Genomic DNA, 19,936 nt, shown 5'->3' with positions numbered 1-19,936 from the left:
TGATAATTACACTAGGGTGATTGATTAGAGTCTACATCCCCAATCACATCCCCATCGAACCATGTGTTCAAGCAGTTGTTTTTCCTCTGCGTTTCTACTCCCACAGTTCTTCCTCTGAATGTGGCTAGTTTTCTTTCTCATAAGTCCCTCAGAGTTGTTTTGGATCATTGCATTGCTGCTAGTAGAGAAGTCAATTACATTCTATTTTACCACAGTGTATCAGCCTCTGTGTACAATGTTCTCCTGGTTCTGCTCTTTTCACTCTGCATCAATTCCTGGAGGTCATTCCAGTTCACATGGAATTCCTCTAGTTCATTAATGAAGAAAAATTAAATCAATTTTTGGATGTTATTTTGCCCAATTATATCCCAATAAATCTGACAATCTTAAGTGAAATAGATGAATATTTACAAAAGTATAAACTGCCCACATGAACAAAAGAGGAAATAGAATACTTTACTCTATCACAGAAAAAGGAATTGAACAAATCATCAAAGAATTCCCTAAGAAAAAGGCCCCAGGACCAGATGGATTCACAAGGGAATTCTACCAAACATTCAAAGAACAATTAATTCTACTACTACACAAACTATTTGGAAAAACAGAGGAAGAAGGAATTCTTCCATATTCCTTTTAGACACAAAGATGGTATTGATGCCCAAACCAGGAAAAGCTAAAACAGAGGAAGAAAGCTATAACCCTTCCTAATCAATATTGATACAAAAAATTGAAATAAAATACTAGCAATATATCACAAGGATCATGTACCATGACCAGGTGGATTTTATACCAAGAATGCAGGTGTGGTTTAGTAGTAGGAAGACTTATCAGTATAATTGACCATATCAGTAACAAAACCAACAGAAATTATATATTTAAATAGATATAGAGAAAGCCTTTGACAAAATATAATACCCATTCCATATTAAAAAAATTAGAAAAAATAAAATAAAAGGAGCCTTAATTAAAGTGATAAAGACCATCTATCTAAAAACATCAGCAAATATTAACCCGAATAGGAATAAACTAAAAATCTTTTCCAATAAGATCAGGAGTAAAGCAAGGAAGCCCACTCTCACCACTCTTATTTAATATTAGACTAGAAACCCTAGCTATAACAGTAAGAGCTGAAAAAGAAATTGGAGGAATTGGAACAGGCAATGAGGAAACAAAACCATAGTCTTGGAGATGATAGGAGAGTATACATAGGGAACTCCAGAGAATCAACCAAAAAGCTAATAGAAATAATTAACAACTTTAGCAAAGTTGCAGGACACCAAGTAAATCTACATAAATCATCAGCATTTCTTCTTACTACCAGAGATGCTCAATAGTTGCAGATTGGAAAAGAAATACAATTTAGAACAGTTGTAGACATTATTAAATACTTAAGATTATACAAACAAAAGCAATCCCAGAAGTTATAACATGATTACAAAACACCTTTCACACAAATAAAGTCAGACCTAAACAATTGGAAAAATAGTAATTGCTCATGGATATGATATGAACCAATAAGATAAAAATTACAATTGTACCTAAATTAATTTACCTATTTAATGCCATACTAATCAAACTGCCCCAAAATTATTTCCTATAACTAGAAAAAATAACAATTCATCTGGAAGAACAAAAGGTCAAAAATATGAAGGGAATAAATGGAAAAAATATGAAGGAAGGAGGCTTAGCTGTACCAGTCCTCAAACTATATTTCAAAGCAGTAACCATCAAAACAATCTGGTACTGGCTAAGAAATAGAGTAGTGGATCAATGGAATAGGTTAGGAAATCAACACACAGTACTTAATGACCATAGTAACTTAGTGTTCAATAACCCCAGAGATCCAAGCTATTGGGAGAAAGAACTCAGTATTTGACAAAGAACTGCTGAGAAAACTGGAAAATAGTATGACAGAAATTAGGCATAGACTAACATATCACACTGTGCACTAGAATTAAGTCAAAATGGATATGTGATCTAGAAATAAAGGGGGAAACTGTAAATTAAGGGAACATGGAAAAGTTTACTTCAGACTTATGGATAAGAGAAGGATTTATGACCAAACAAGACATAGATTATTACAAAAATTGAAATGGATTATTTGATTACATTAAATTAAAAATATTTTGCCCAAGTATGTTGACCATAAATCTGATAATCTAGGTGAGATAGATGAATATTTACAAAAATTATAAATTGTCTACATTAACAAAAGAGCCAAATAGTATACTTAAATAATCCCATCTCAGAAAAAGAAATTGAACAAGCCATAAATGAACTCCCCAAGAAAAAAATCCCCAGGACCCAGTGAATTCACAAGTAAATTCTATCAAACCTTTAAAGAACAAGTAATCCCAATAGTATGTAAACTATTTGGTAAAATGAGCAAAGAAAGAATCCTACCAAATTCTTTTTGTGACACAAATTTGGTGCTGATACCTAAGCCAGGAAGACCAAAAACAGAGAAAGAAAATTACAGACTAATTTCGTTAATGAGTATTCATGCAAAAATCTTAAATAAAATACTAGCAAAGAGACTACAGCAATATATCACAGATTATTCATTTTGACTAGATGGTATTGCAAGGCTGGTTTAATATTAAGAAAACCCATCAGTATAATTGAACATATCAGTAATCAAACTAACAGAAACCACATGATTATCTCAGTAGATACAGAAAAAGTTTTTGACAAAATACAACACCCATTCTCATTGAAAACCCTAGAAAGCATAGGAATAAAAGGACCTTTCCTTAAAGTAATAAGTAGTATATATATTTAAAACTATCAACAAATGTCAACTGCAATGGGGATAAGTTAGAAGCCTTCCCAATAAGAGCATGAGTGAAGCAAGAATGCCTATTATCACTACTGTTATTTAATATTGTACCAGATATGCTAGTGTTAGCAATTAGAGAAGAAAAAGAAATTAAAGGAATTAAAGTAGGCAATAAGGAAAGTAAACTGTCACTCTTTGTAGATGATATGATGGTATCCTTAGAGAATCCTAGAAAATTAACTAAAAACTAGTTGAAATAGTTAATAGCTTTAGCAAAGTTGTGGGATACAAAATAGGCTCACATAAATCATTAGCATTTCTATATTTTCCAGGAAAACTCTGCAATAAGAGTTAGAAAGAGAAACTCCATTTCAAATCCTTCTAGACAATATAAAATATTTGGGAATCTGTTTGCCAAGATAAATGCAGGAATTATATGAACACAATTATAAAACACTTTTCACACAAATTCCCTAAGGGAATTGCTTAAGGCAGTGATGGACAAACTATGGCCTGGATGTGGCCTGTGGGGAATAGTTTGCCCATCACTGATTAAAACAATCTGGCACTGGCTAAGAAATAGAAGGATGGTGTCAGTGGAATAGACTAGGGGTAAATGACCTCACCAATCTAGTGTTTGACAAACACAAAAATCCCAGCTTTGGGGATAAGAACTCTATTTGACAAAAATTGCTGGGAAAATTAGAAAACAATAAGGCAAAATTAGGTTTAGGTCAATATCTCACATCCTATACCACTGATGGTGAACCTTTTAGAGATAGTGTCCAAACTACAAATCTCATGCCACATGTGAGCCCCTGCCTTACCCCAGACAGGGGACAGAGGGAGGAAGTGCTCTCATTGGGCTACTGAGCAGAGGGGGTGGGTGAAATGAGAAATGTCCTCAGGCACACATAGAGAGGGGGTAGCTCCCTCCAGCATACTCTGGCAAGCCATGCTATAGGTTTGCCAAATTTGGCTCCATAGCAAGATATGATCAAAATGGATATATAATTTAAAAATAAAAAGTGATATTATAAATAAATAATTTAGGGAAGTATAGAATAGTTTACCTGTCAGATCTATAAAGAAGGGAAGAATTTATGACTAGATGAGATAAGAGAACATTACAAGATATAAAATGAATAATTTTGATTATGTTAAATTAAAAAGGGTTTATATAAACAAAACCAATGCAACCAGGATTAGAAGGGAAGCAACACACTGGGAAAAAATTTTATAACAGATTTCTTTGATAGATGTCTCATTGCTCAGATATATAAAGAACTAAGTCAAATTTATAAGAATCGAAGTCATTCTCCAATTGATAAATGGTCAAAGGCAGTTTTCAAATGAAGAAATAAAAACTTTCAGTAATCAGATAAAAAATGTTCTAAATCTCTCTTGATTAGAGAAATGCAAATTAAAACAATCTTATACCTATCAGATTGACCCAATATGACAGTAAAGGAAAATAAGTGTTGGAGGGAATGTAGCAAAATTGGGACACTAATGCCTTGCTCGTGGAGTTGTGAATTGATCCAGCCATTCTGGTGGGCAATTTGGAATTATGCCCAAAGGACTATAAAAGAATTCATATTGGGGACAGCTGGGTAGCTCAGTGGATTGAGAGCCAGGCCTAGAGATGGGAGGTCCTAGATTCAAATCTGGCCTCAGATATTTCCCAGCTGTGTGACCCTGGGCAAGTCACTTGACCTCCATTGCCTAGCCCTTACCACTCTTCTGCCTTGGAGCCAATATACAGTATTGACTCCAAGATGGAAGGTAAGGGTTTAAAAAAAAAAAGAATGCATATCTTTTGATCCAGTAATACCACTACCAGATCTATATCCCAGAGATTTAAAAAAAAAATGAGAAAGGACCCATTTGTACACAAATATTTATAGCTGTGCTTTTTTGTGGTGTCAAAGAATTGGATACTAAAGGGATATCTCTCAATTGGGGAATAGCTGAACAAAATTGTGGTATCTGATGGTGATGGAATATGATTGTGCTCTAATGAATGATAAACAGGATGATTTCAGAAAGAACTGGAAAGACCTATGTGAACTGATGCAGAGTGAAATAGAACCAGGAGAACATTATATGCAGTAACTGCAATATTGTGGAACAATCAAATGTGATAGGCTTTGCTACCAACAGCAATATAATGATTCAGGACAATTTTGAAAGACTTGTGAAAAAGAATGCTATCCACTTCCAGAAAAGAACCGTTGGAGTAGAAATGCAGATGAAAACATATGATTTATCACTTGTTTATTTGGGTATGATTTGGGGTTTTGGTTTTATAAGATTATTCACTTATAAAAATGAATAATATGAAAATATGTTTTGTGTGATAATACATGTATAACCCAGAAAAAAATTTAAGCAACAAAAAAACCCAACAAAAATGGAGTAATTAAAAAAAAACAACGTAACCAAGATTAGAAGAGAAACAACAAATTGGGGAAATGTTTTTATAGCAAGTATCTCTGCCAAAGGCTTAATTTCTCAGATATATGAAGAACTGAGCAAAATTTTTAAGACTATAAAGTATTCTCCAATTGATAAATGGTCAAAGGATATGAACAGACAATTCTCAGATGAAGAAATTAAAACTATCCATAGTAATATGAGGAAATGCTCCAAGTCAGTTTTGATTAGAAAAATGCAAATTAAAACAAGTCTGAGATACCACTTCACACCTATCAGAGTGGCTAATATGACCAAAAGGAAAATCGAAAATGTAGGCAGGGATATGGGAAAATTGGGACACTAATGTGCTATTGGTGGAACTCAGAACTGAAAACCATTTCTGGAGAGCAATAAGAAACCACACCCAAAGAGCCAGTAATACCATTACTGAGGTCTATATGCCAAAGAAATCAGAGATAAGAGGAAAGGACCTACTTGTACAAAAATAATTTTAGTAGCTCTTTTTTTAGAGAGAAAGAATTGAAAATTGAAGGGATATCCACTAATCAGGGAATAGTTGAACAAGCCGTGGTATATAGTTATAATGGAATACTATTGTTCCATAAGAAATGAAAAGCAGAATGAGTTCAGAAAAACGTGGAAAGACTTATATGAACTGATGCAAAGTGAAGTGAGCAAAACCAGGAGGACAATGTATACAGTAACAGAAATACTGCATAATAATCAACTACAAAGAACTAAACTATTATCAGCAAAGCAAAGTTCCATAATAATCCCAAGGGACTTATGTTAAAAAAAAAAAGGCATCTAAAGGAAAAAGGTAGGGAAGATGGTGACTTAGAAGCAGCAAGGCACCAGACTTCTGTAAACTCTCCTACACCGATCAAGGACAAAGGGCTTCGAGGGGACAGAAAACCAAATCTGACAACAGAACAGAGCTGGGGGATCCTCCTGCTAAACCCAACTTAAAAGGTATGCAGGAAAAAAAAAGTCTGAATTCTTGAACTGATGGGCTAGAAGGGAAAGGGAAAAGGAAGATGCCAGGTCCCCTCCCACACCTAATCTGCCAAGTCTCCAGCAGATCCTGGAATCTCTGGGCCGGCAAGGGTGCTAGTCTAGAGGGAGTGCCTCGCTGGCATAGCTGTGCCACACTCAACACTTTGATCTCAGACAACAGAGAGACAGTGGGAGGAGAAGCACAGAAAGCAAGGCCAAACACTCCATCTTGCTCTGCCCCCCCTCCCTGCCCCACCTTTCTCCAGGTTTTGACCTCAGGGCACATTGAACTCTGCAGATCAACTCCACCTTAGCTTAATCTTATCAATATGGCAGATAAGTCTTCAGAGGGCAGGGAAGCCCCAATACCCCTTCCCCATAGACTGCAGTGAAAGTAGTCAAAATCACATCTTTAGCTTTTACTACCAACTGGGGAAGATCTGGCATCAGGGTCCTCTAATCTAGTGAGTCAATAGAGCAGAGAAGAAGCCCTTCCAGGACTGAATAGCCCAAACCCACAGATCCAGCAAATAATCAGAGGACCAAGATTATAGGGGGAAAGAAGGATGAAACACAAACAACAGAAAAAGAAAAAATAATTACAATTGACAGCTTCTATCCAGGAAATGAACAAAGAGCAAATGGAACAAAGGAAGACCAGGGAGCACCAAGAAAAACACAGAAATTCTAGCAAATTGGACACAGGTTATGGAAGAACTCAAAATTCAATTAACTCAAGAACTCAAAAAAACAATCAAGAGAGGCTGAAGACAATTGGAAAAAAGAAATACATGAAGTAAAATAAGAAAATGGTGTCTTAAAATCCAAAATTGACCAGCTTGAAAATGAGGCAAAGATGGTGAAAGATGACCTACAAAGAAAATCAGACCAGAAGGAGGATGATCAATAATCCAGGGATGAAATTGAGTCTTTTGAAATTAGAATTCAACAACTAGAAGCAAATGACTTCACAAGGCAACAAGAATATATAAAACAAAATCAAAAGAATGAAAAATTTGAGGAAAATATGAAACACCTCATTGCCAAAACCTCAGCTCTGGAAAACAGATAGCAGAGAGATAATTTTAGAATTATTATTGGACTACTGGAACATCATGGCAAAAGAAAAAGCCTGGACCTCATCCTATAGGAAATTATACAAGAAAACTGCCCCAGAATCATAGAATAAGAGGGAAAAGTGGATATTCAAAGAATCCACAGATCACCTGCTACATTAATACACAACTGGCAACTCCCAGAAATATTATAGCCAAATTCAAGAACTACCAGACCAGGAAGAAATATTACAAGCTGCTAAGAAGAAGTCATTCAGATACTAGGGAACCACAGTTAGGATAACACAGGATCTGGCTGCATCTACACAGAAGGACCAGAAGTCATGGAATATAATATCCCGAAAAGCAAGGGAACTGGACCTACAACCAAGAATCAATACCCAGCAAAACTGACTATATTCTTGCAGGGGAAAGTATGATTATTTAATAAAATTGAAGACTTCCATGCATTCATAAAGAAAAAACCGGACTTAAAAGGAAAATTTGATGTCCAAACACAGAACTCAAGAGAATCACCAAAAGATAATTAAGAGAGGGGGAAAAAACAAAAAACATAAAACAAAAAAGATTTTTTAAGGAACCCAATAAGTTCAAATGATTTGTGACCATGTAAGAAAAGATGATATTGGTAACTCTTAAAAATTGTTATCTATTCAAGTCATTCACCCATTCTGATTTTATCTTGGTGTAGGGTGTGAGATGTTGATCTAAACCCAACCTCTCCCATATTGTTTTTCAATTTTCCCAGCAGTTTTTGTCAAATAGTGGATTTTTGTCCCAAAAGCTGGGCTCTTTGGGTTTATCATAAACTGGCTTGCTCACGTCACTTAATCCAAGTCTGTTCCACTAATCCTCCCTTCTCTCTTAGCCAGTACCATATTGTTTTGATGACTACTGCTTTATAGTATAGTTTAATATTTGCTACTGCTAGGCCACCTTCCTTCATTTCTTTTTTATTATTATTTCCCTTGATATTCTTGATCTTTTGTTCTTCCAAATGAACTTTGTTATAGTTTTTTTCTAATTCTGTAAAAAAGTTTCTTGGTAGTTTGATAGGTATGGCACTAAATAAATAAATTAACTTGGGTAGAATGATCATTTTTATTATGTTACCTCATCCTACCCATGAGCAATCAATGTTTTTCCAATTGTTTAGATCTAGTTTTAATTGTGTGGAAAGGGTTTTGTAGTTGTGTTCGTCTAATTTCTGTTTGTTTTGGTAGATAGATTCTTAAGTATTTTATATTGTCTACGGTGATTTTAAATGGTGTTTCTCTTTCTAACTCTTGGTGCTGCGATGTGTTGGAATTATATAGAAATGCTGCTGATTTATGTGCATTTATTTTGTATCTTGCAACTTTGCTAAAGTTGTTGATTATTTCCACTAGCTTTTTAGTTGATTCTCTAGGATTTTTTAAGTAGACCATCATATCATCTGCAAAGAGTGATAGCTTAGTCTCCTCATTTCCTATTTTAATACCTTCAATTTCTTTTTCTTCTCTAATTGCTACTGCTAGTGTTTCTAGTACAATGTTAAATAATAGAGGTGATAATGGGCATTCTTGTTTCATTCCTGATCTTATTGGGAAGGCTTCTAATTTATCCCCATTGCAGATGATACTTGTAAATTAGGTGAACACAGACTAGTATATTTGTCAAATCTATGGGAAATGAAAGATTTTAATACCAAGCACGGATTAGAAAAATATTACAAAATGTAAAATAAATTGAAAAGTTTTTGTACAAACAAAACCAATGCAACCAAAATCAGAAGGGAAACAACAAACTGGGAAAAAATCTTTATAACAAAAAATTCTGACAAAGTTCTAATTACTTAAATATACAAGGAGCTAAATCAATTGATAAATGGGCAAGAGACATGGATAGGCAATTTTCAGATAAAGAAACCAAAACTATCAATAAGTACATGAGAAAGTGTTCTAAATTTTGAATAATTAGAGAAATGCAAATCAAAACAACTCTGAGGTATCACCTCACACCTAGCAGATTGGCTAAAATGGCAGGAGGGGAGAGTAATGAATGTTGGAGAGGATGTGGCAAAATTGGTACTTTAATGCATTCTTGGTGGAATTGTGAATTGATTCAATCATTCTGGATGGCAATTTGGAACTATGCCCAAAGAGCTCTAAAAGATTGCCTGCCCTTTTATCCAGCTATTTTATTGCTGGGTTTGTACCCCAAAGAGATCTTAGGTGAAAAGACATGTACAAAAATACTTATTGCTGCCCTCTTTGTGATAGCAAAAAACTGGAAAACAAGGGTATGTCTGTCAATTGGGGAATGGCCAAACAAATTGTGGTATCTGTTGATGATGGAATACTACTGTGCTCAAAGGAATAATAAACTGGAGGAATTCCATGTGAACTGGAATGACCTCCAGGAATTGATGCAGAGTGAAGGGAGCAGAACCAGGAGAACATTGTACACAGAGACTGATACACTGTGTTAGAATCGAATGTAATGGACTTCTCTACTAGCAGCAATACAATGACCCAGGACAGTTCTGAGGGATTTATGGAAAGAACGCTACCCACATTCAGAGGAAGAACTACAGGAGTGGAAACACATAAGAAAAACAACTGCTTGAACACGTGGGTTGATGCAGACATGATTTGGGAAGTAAACTCTGAATGACCACCCTAGTGCAATCATCAATAACATGGAAATAGGTCTTGAAGGAAGACACATGAAGAAACCAGTGGAAATGCGCATTGGCTATGGGGAGTGGGGTTGGGGCGGGGAATAGAGTAAGAACATGAATCATGTAACCATGGAAAATTTTTTTCTAAAAATAAAACAAAATCTACTTATTAAAAAAATAAAATAAAAAATAAAGCTGCAAAAAAATTGTCATTATCATCAGGGTAGTTAGAAGACGTATACTTAGAGGGAACAGTGATAATCTGTATAGGATGAAATGTCTCTCTCTCTCTCTCTCTCTCTCTCTATGTATACACACACACACACACACACACACACACACACACACACACATATATAAAATTAGAGGTTAAAAAAAAGAGGATAATATGAGAAAAGAGACAAAATGGAGTAAATTTATATTCCATAAAGAAGCGCATGGTGGGAGCAGAGGAGAAGACCAACACACTGGAAGGTTAAAGAGGTTGGAGACAGGAAATACTTTATTCTTAAGTGCATTGAAATTAACTCAAGGAGGGAAGAATAATCAGATCCATTGGGGCAGAGAATTGATTCATGCCCTATAGTGAAGTAGAAGGGTAACAAACGAATTGTTGGGGAGGGAAAAAATACTAAGGAGGAAGGGTGTGGGGGGTGTAGCTTAAAAAGACCCCCAAAAAATGAGGGAAAAAGAAGGACAGAGGAGAAAGGGAAGTAAAATAAGGGAGGGGACATGGGGGACTGATTAAAAACAAAACACTGGTGTGGAAAGAAATGATGAAAGAAGTAAAGGCAGGACAAGGAGAAGGAATCAAAATGTTGGGGAATACACAGTTGATAATTATAACTTGAATGTGAATGGGATGAACTCTCCAATAAAACAGAAGCAAATAGCAGAAGGCTGGAGTAAAATCTATTGGACTTCAACTGAGAAAAAGAAGGCAGGAGTTGCAATCATGATGTCTGGCAAAGCCAAAGTAAAAGTAGATCTGGTTAGAAGACACAGCAAAGGTAATTATATCCTGATAAAAGGCAGTATAGATAATGAGGAAATAACAGTACTCAACATGTACACACCAAATGGTATAGCATCCAAATTTCTAAAGGAGAAACTGGCAGAGCTCAAGGAGGAAATAGATAGTAAAACAGTATCAGTGGGAGATCTAAACATTCCTCTATCAGATCTAGATAAATCAAACCAAAAAATAAATAAGAGATAAGAGAGATTAATGAAATCCTAAAAAAATTAGATTTAATAGATATGTGGAAAAAAATAAATAGGGACAAAAAGGGATACACCTTCTTTTCAGCTGCACATGGTACATTCACAAAGATTGACCACGTACTAGGGCATAGAAACATGGCAAACAAATGGAAAAGAGCAAAAATAATAAATGTAACCTTTTCAGATCATCATGCAATAAAAATAATCAGTAGGGGCACATAGACAGGCAAATCAAAAACTAATTGGAAATTAAATGATATGATTCTCCAAAATCAGATAGTTAAATACCAAATCATAGAAACAATAAAAAATCTCATTGAAGAGAATGACAATGATGAGACATCCTACCAAAATCTGTGGGATGCAGTAAAGCAGTACTCGGGGAAATTTATATCATTGAGTGCATATAATAACAAATTAAGAGAGGGCAAAGATCAATGAACTGGGCTTGCAAATGAAAAAACTAGAGCGGGAACAAATTAAAAATCCCCAGTTAAAAACCAAATTGGAGATTATAAAAATCGAAGGAGAAATTAATAAAATTGAAAGTAAAATAACTATTGAATTAATAAATGAGACTAGAAGCTGGTACTTTGAAAAAGTAGATAAAATTGACAAAATATTGTATTTTCAATCTAATTAAAAGGAAAGAAGAAAACCAAATTATCAGTATCAAAGACAAAAAGGGAGACCTCACCTCTAATGAAGAGGAAATCAAGGCAATCATTAAAAACTATTTTGCCCAATTATATGGCAATAAATATAGCAATCTAGGTGATATGGATGAATATTTACAAAAATATATTATTACCTAGATTAACAGCAGAAGAAATAGAATACTTAAATAATCCCATATCAGGAAAAGAAATTGAACAAGCCATCAAAGAACTCCCTAAGAAAAAATCCCCAGGACCAGATGAATTCACAAGTGAATTCTATCAAACCTTCAAAGAACAACTAATTCCAATACTATACAAATTATGTGACACAATAAGCAAAGGAGTTCTACGAAACTCCTTTTATGATACAAATATGGTACTGATCCCAAAGCCAGGTAGATCAAAAACAGAGAAAGAAAACTACAGATCAATCTCCCTAATGAATGCAAAAATCTTAAATAGAATATTAGCAAAAAGATTCCAGCAAGTGACCATGAGGGTTATTCATTATGATCAGGTGGGATTTATACCAGGAATGCAAGGATGGTTCAACATTAGGAAAACTATCCACGTTATTGACCATATCAATAAGCAAACCAACAAAAACCACATGATTATCTCAATAGATGCTGAAAAAGCCTTTGACAAAATACAATACTTATTCCTACTGAAAACACTAGAAAGTTTAGGAATAGAAGGGCCTTTCCTGAAAATAATAAATGGAATATATCTAAAACCATTAACAAACATCATATGCAATGGGGATAAATTAGAAGACTTCCCAATAAGATCAGGAGTGAAACAAGGATGCCCATTTTCACAGCTATTATTTAACATTGTACATACTGGAAACACTAGCAGTAGCAATTAGAGAAGAAAAAGAAATTGAAGGTTTTAAAATAGGAAATGAGGAGACCAGGCTATCACTCTTTTCAGATGATATGATGGTCTACTTAAAAAATCCTAGAGAATCAACTAAAAAGTTAATGGAAATAATCACCAACTTTAGCAAATTTGCAAGATACAAAATAAATGCCCATAAATCAGCAGCATTTCTGTATATTTCCAACACATCGCAGCAGGAAGAGTTAGAAAGAGAAATTCCATTTAAAATCACCCTAGACAATATAAAATACTTAGGAATCTATCTGCCAAGACAAGTACACAGGAATTATACAAACACAACTACGAAACCCTTTCCACACAATTAAAACTAGATCTAAACAATTGGAAAAACATTGATTACTCATGGGTAGGGTGAGGTAACATAATAAAAATGACCATTCTAACCAAGTTAATTTACTTATTTAGTGCCATACCTATCAAACTACCAGGAAACTTTTTTTACAGAATTAGAAAAAACTATAACAAAGTTCATTTGGAAGAACAAAAGATCAAGAATATCAAGGGAAATAATAAAAAAAAACATGAAGGAAGGTGGCCTAGCTGTAGCAGATATTAAACTATACTGTAAAGCAGTAGTCATCAAAACAATATGGTACTGGCTAAGGGATAGAAGGGAGGATCAGTGGAATAGACTAGGGGTAAGTGACCTCAGCAAGACAGTCTTCTATAAACCCAAAGAAACCAGCTTTTGGGACAAAAACTCTCTATTTGACAGAAACTGCTGGGAAAATTGGAAAACAACATGAGAGAGATTTGGTTTAGATCAACATCGCATACCCTACACCAAGATAAACTCAGAATGGGTGAATGACTAGAATATAAGGAAGGAAACTATAAATAAATTAGGTGAGCACAGAATAGTATACTTGTCAAATCTATGGGAAAGGAAAGATTTTAAAACCAATCAAGAGTTAGGAAAAAAATCACAAAAAGTAAAATAAATAATTTTGACTACATTAAACTAAAAAAAATTTTGTACAGACAAAACTATGCTACCAAAATTAGAAGGGAAGCAATAAATTGGGAAAAAAATCTTTATAACAAAAAACTCTGACAAAGGTCTAGTTACCCAGATTCATAAGGAGGTAAATCAATTGTACAAAAAATCAAATCATTCCCCAATCGATAAATGGGCAAGGGACATGAATAGGCAATCAATAAGTACATGAAGAAATATTCTAAATCTCTTATAATTAGAGAAATGCAAATCAAAAGAACTCTGAGGTACCAACTTATTAGCTAAGATGACTGCAAAGGAAAGTAATAAATTTTGGAGGGGACATGGCAAAATTGGGACACTAATACATTGCTTGTGGAATTGTGAATTGATCCAACCATTCTGGATGGCAATTTGGAAGTATGCCCAAAGGGAGCTAAAAGACTGTCTGCCCTTTGGTCCAGCCATACCACTGCTTGGTTTATACCCCAAAGAGATCATAGGGAAAAAGATGTGTACAAAAATATTTATAGCCGCACTCTTTGTAGTGGCAAAAAACTGGAAAACGAGGATATGTCCTTCAATTGGGGAATGGCTGAACAAATTGTGGTATCTGCTGGTGATGGAATATTATTGTGCCCAAAGGAATAATAAACTGGAGGAATTCCATGTGAACTGGAATAACATCCAGGAATTGATGCAGAGTGAAGGGAGCAGAACCAGGAGAACTTCATACACAGAGATTGATACACTGTGGTAAAATGGATTGTAGTGGACTTCTTTACTAGCAGCAATGCAATGATCCAAAACAACTCTGAAGGACTGTTGAGAAAGAAAACTAGCCACTTTCAGAGGAAGAACTGTGGGAGAAGAAACACAGAAGAAAAACAACTGCTTGAACACATGGGATGATGGTGATATGATTTGGGATGTAGACTCTAAACGACCACCCTAGTACAACTACCAATAATATGGAAATAGGTCTTGATCGATGGCATATGTAAAACCCAGTGGAAATGAACGTTGACTATGGCTGGGGGGGCATGGGGGGGAGAAAAAGAAAATGAATTATGTAACCAGGGAAAATTTTTCTAAAAAATAAAAAAATAATAATTTAAAAAACCCACCTGCTATCCACATCCAGAGAAGGAACTATTGGAATCTGATTGTAGTTCAAAGCACCCCATCTTTCGCTTTATTTTCTTCATGAGTTTTTTATTGCATATGTGTATGTCTTTAGTCAGAACATGAGGAATATGGAAATGTGCATTGCATGAAAGCACTGCTATAACCTATATTATATTGTTTACTGTCTTGGGGAGGACCAGGAGGAGGGAAAGAGAGAGAGAATCTGTATAGCAAAATTGATTAATTCTTCAAAATCATCTATACTTCCTGAATGGGCTTTCCTTGAAGCATTTTACTCTACATGATTCTGTCACATTTCCTCTGGCTTCTTTCCCCAAAATTAGGATGATGTTTTCTTCTCTTTTATAAACTCTTGGGTCACTTACCCATCAAGGGTCAAATGAATTTTGCCCTACCAGATATTTGGCCCCTGTTACTGAGAATCAGATGCAGCTTTAAATGTCCACTTGTTAGCTTTTCCACTTTCTGAACAATATGATTTTGAAAGAAATAGTTTAAGAAATTATCAGAGGTGCTCTGCTTTTGGCAGAGAGAGGAATCCTATAGATGTCTGAGTCATTGAAGTCCGTATGACTACTTTGTTATATCTCAACAGAATTCTAAGGCCTTTTGTTTCCCAAACTCATCTTTTTCCTCTTCCTGTAAAGGTGGTATGTAGGATATAGTCCAATGACAAAATCACATTTCTTTCTTCCTCCTTTGGCCTTCAATGAAATACTTTAGACATTCTTCTCTGTTTCCTGGATTTTTTCACATTTTGTATACCTTTTATTGATACTGTTTTCTTTTGAAAGTAAACTCATTCTCTTCAGATTATATATACCTAATTTGATGTTATCATTAGAAGATTGTTAAGTCATTATCTTGATAGTCACATCTGTCAGAGGGGTTTGTAAGTAATTTTAAAGTTTGCATGGGAGATATCCTTGTTTGCCTTCCATGTCTTTTTATCTACTGGGTCAAACTGTTAAAAAGTATTAAATAATGGAAGGATTTTTAAAGTCTCTATATGTTTTAACTACTTGTGTGGTAACAAAATGAACTGCTCTTGATAATTACCTGTGAAATTTGCCTATTCCCTTCTAATATTTTCATCAAAGTATTCTTGATAGATTATTTGTTGATAAAAACTGATAGAAGTCTAACTAAAAGGTCCCTTAGGATTGCATTTGAATGTTCATATTCTCCAACAGGTTGGAAGCAGTAAGCATTATTAAATATCACCCATTCAGTATACTTCTGGTACATTTAGTTTCGTCTTCTAGAAATAAAATAACACATGACTTGATGAATTTTATATTTGTGAAGAACTTGAGAGAGAATGATCTCAGTCTAAATCAGAGGTTCTTAACTTTTTTTTAATGGACTCCTCAGAATAATTAAGAGAAACTTAATTGTAGTAAATGCTATATTCTCTTGAAGGTTAGCCAAAATAAAGATATAATTTCCCCCCATCTAAATTCATGAATCTATCCATGAATATCATGTGGGGGGGCATTTTGTAGACTCTAAGTTAAGAATCTCTTATATAAATTTTACTTCGCATTTTTAGTATCTTTGTCAAAAATTCTCCAGAATGATAGCCTTTAAAAAAAGCTTTTTTATTTAGAATATTTTTCCATAGTTACATGATTCATGATTTCCATCCCTCTTTTCCTTCCCCTCTCCTGGAGCTGACAAACAATTCCCCTGGTTTTATATCTATCACTGTTCAAAACCTATTTCCATGTTATTCTGGTAGCCTTTTTAAAGAACTAGTAGAGACCATTAGAGACCATGTGAACTACTCCTTAATTTTACAAATAAGAAAATTTGAGGTCCATTCAGAGATCAATGGCTCACTTAAAGCTAAAGAATCAGAACAAAGCATAGTAGTTATCTAAAATAATATTTATTGAAGGGAATTGACCTGAAAACTGTGTGTTTTAGTGGAAGAAACACTGGATTTAGGAGTCTGGAGATGGACTTCTAACCTGAGCTCTAGCATCTATGTAATCATGCATGAGCACCATTCTCTAGGGCTAAAGTAGATAACCTCATCAACTATAAAAATTTCTGGCTTTATGAATGGTCTTATTTATATTTTCAGGTGAGCATAACAAGAAAAGCTAGCAGGAAAAATGTTATTTCAAGCTCATTATCAGCATAGCAAAGAGAAGGTACTTCTGCATTCAGGAAACAGGATATTATCAAAAGACTGATTTTAAATGATGTGCAGTAGGAAGAAAAATCTCTTAAATTCATGTTGAGTACTTTGTTCTCAAAATACACTGTACCATGCACTGGCTGGGATCACAGAAAATGTTAGCAGTTTGAAATGAGACTCAAAGTTAATAAGGTTATAGGGAATATTGAGTGAGTGGTAGTGACAGATGAGAAATGTGACAGAGCTCAGAAGTTCACAGTAAGAAGAACCACAGTGATTGGGGCTATACCCATATGAAACTCCAGATTTTTTCATTGTAAGAGCATCAGACTTTTTTAAAGGAACGACAGACAAAAATTTCATTGTAAATTCAATCAAGTAAAGGATGATTCAATAGGAGCTGATAGGTTTCATTTTAATTTATCACATTGCATTATAGTTTGCTGTTTTATTTTTTGGTCCAGACCTGTAATTTCTTTAATTTATGGAATTCCTATTGAGGAAACTCCCTCCCCCCAGTGCAGATCACCGTCTGTTGTTGTGGAGAGTTGCTAGGGACATTGGGAAGCCGAATGATTTGACCATTTATTCAGTTATGTTATGTCAGTGGCAGGCCTGAACTCATGTCTTCCTGACTTTTAGATTTCTTTGCTCCCCATTATGCTATGCTGCCTCTCCTATGAATGCTTGTAGCTGTTTATTTTTCTGTTGTGTACTAGTGGTTTTGTTAAGCAAACATAAACATTAAAATGTTTTGTAAAGCAGTGAGATCTTAGATTCAGTGTTGATAGGGACATCAGAGACTTTCTAGTCCAGCTGTCATTTTATAGATAAGGAAACCATCCAGAGTGGTTGGGGACTGACCTAATGTAACTGAGCAGAATTCACACCCAGGTCCTCAGATCCCACCCTCAGGGTATTTCCTGGACCATGATACCTGCCCTGAAAGAGAACTCACTTGTATATAGATAATCAGAAGTGTGAATGACTTCTGTTGAGGAGAAATACTCATTCATCATGTATTTTTAAAAAAACAGAGATTCCTAAAACCAATGAGTGACTGAAGACAGAGATTCTGAAGCTGTTTTGGTCTGTTGTCCATGGAGGCAAGACAAAAAATTCCACCCCAAAACATCTCCCTAACAGGGCCACCTTGCCCCCAGCCTTAATGAGAAGACTGGTGTTGTTTATTAGGTCCCAGGAAATGATAGGTATCTTTTTTAACAAATCAGTCAGCAAGTACTTCTTGGCAAGAGCACTGGATTTGGAGTCAGAAGACCTGGGCCCACGGGTGCTAGAACCAGAGCTAATGGGAGAGATGATTGTTATATTTTCAATGTGATTATTTATACCTCAGAAATCAACAATAACTTCAAATCAGTGCTTGATTTATTGTGTTTTTTTTTTTCTTTAGACTTAACAAGGTGTTAATAATGTAGCTTTAGACTTAAAGGTATGTGTGCATATATTCTACCTTCCAATTCTGGTCATTAAACATTTTTGCTAGCACACCCCTGCTTGGTTTTAAATCCTAGCTTCTCTATTTATAAATTGTATGACTTTGGGCAAGGCATAATCTTTCAGGGACTTGTTTCTTATCTGCAGAAAAAGGGGCTGATTAATCCATCTCCCAAATTATTCATCTTGAAGACCTGTGAACCTACTGCTGTCTAGTGCTTGTAATAGATATTTTGTGGGATACATCACCAGACAAGAAATGAATGCAGTTCTTGTTCTCAAGGAGTTTTCAGTTTAATTGAGTACACTATTCTGATGCTTGGAGACACCATTAGAGAATAAGATGACAGTCTCTAGTCAAGTGCTAAGAGGTAACAGATCACTAGGACTTGGATTAGTTATAGAAGCGGAAGGATATAAACTAGTACTGACAAAAATTGGGATGGTTTACTTAAGAGGAAAGGACATTATATTTTGAAATATTATCAATGATTCATGCCATAGTCAGCACATAGATTGTATCACATGTGACCTATGAATCACACATGTTCACTGTCATTGTTATTTCAACATGCCTGTATATTTTTAAAAATTAAAGTGAACTAAAATTTGTTATTATATAGATATTTTGATAATTCTATGATGTCTTCATGTGTATGTATATATACGTAAGTATATGTATATATAAATATACATGTACATTTGGTAATACCATATATATTGGGTATTATAAAGCCAGAATTTAAGGAAGGAGAGAACAAAGAATTTCAATTGATGTTTATATGGGTCTTTAAAGCTTACAAAGCACTTTATGCACATTAATTCATGTGAGCCTCATAAGTAAGTATGCAGTAAGTATGCCAGGGGGTGTTTTCTCAATTTTCCCATAAAGAAACAGGCTCTGACAAGTCCAGTGAATTGCTCATAATCATACAGTGAGGATCAGAGGTAGGAATTGGACTCAGATTTTTCTGACCAGCCTTCTTTCTACCACATACACCATGCTGGCTCTCAAGTAGGAGCCAGAGCTTTAGGAAAGCACCACAAGGCAGTTACTCAAGTTTGGATTGTTGTAGGTTACCTTTATGTCTCTTGAAGAGTCTTGTTTTAAAATTTGACTTTTCATTCCGTTATTTGAGATGTTTAATTTTATCCCATTTTGTTACTCATTTTTCTAGAGGACCAGACTATATATATGTAGTGATATAGCTCCTAAGAGTACATACTGCATTGTGTGGAATTGATAGAATATTGACTCATTGTGGAAAAATGTCTTTGGCTTCTTCCTAAGACTTCTTTGTCCCATATCTAGTTTGACTTAATGACAGAGCCATAGGATCTTTCAAACCTTCTCTCCTTAGTCAAAGAGAATTCAATCAGCTGTTGTTTATTTTGTCCTCTTCTTACTTAAAGATTCCACATCCTCAGATAAGAGGATAGTTAATCATGTTTTTCAACTTGTGAACTTCCTCTTTGAATACATATGCATACTTTAATTTAAGTAA

This window comes from Gracilinanus agilis, chromosome 1, assembly GCF_016433145.1.
Source record: "Gracilinanus agilis isolate LMUSP501 chromosome 1, AgileGrace, whole genome shotgun sequence".
Classification (NCBI taxonomy): Eukaryota; Metazoa; Chordata; class Mammalia; order Didelphimorphia; family Didelphidae; genus Gracilinanus; species Gracilinanus agilis.
The sequence above is the reverse complement of the archived record's forward strand: the minus strand, read 5'-3'. Positions refer to the sequence as shown.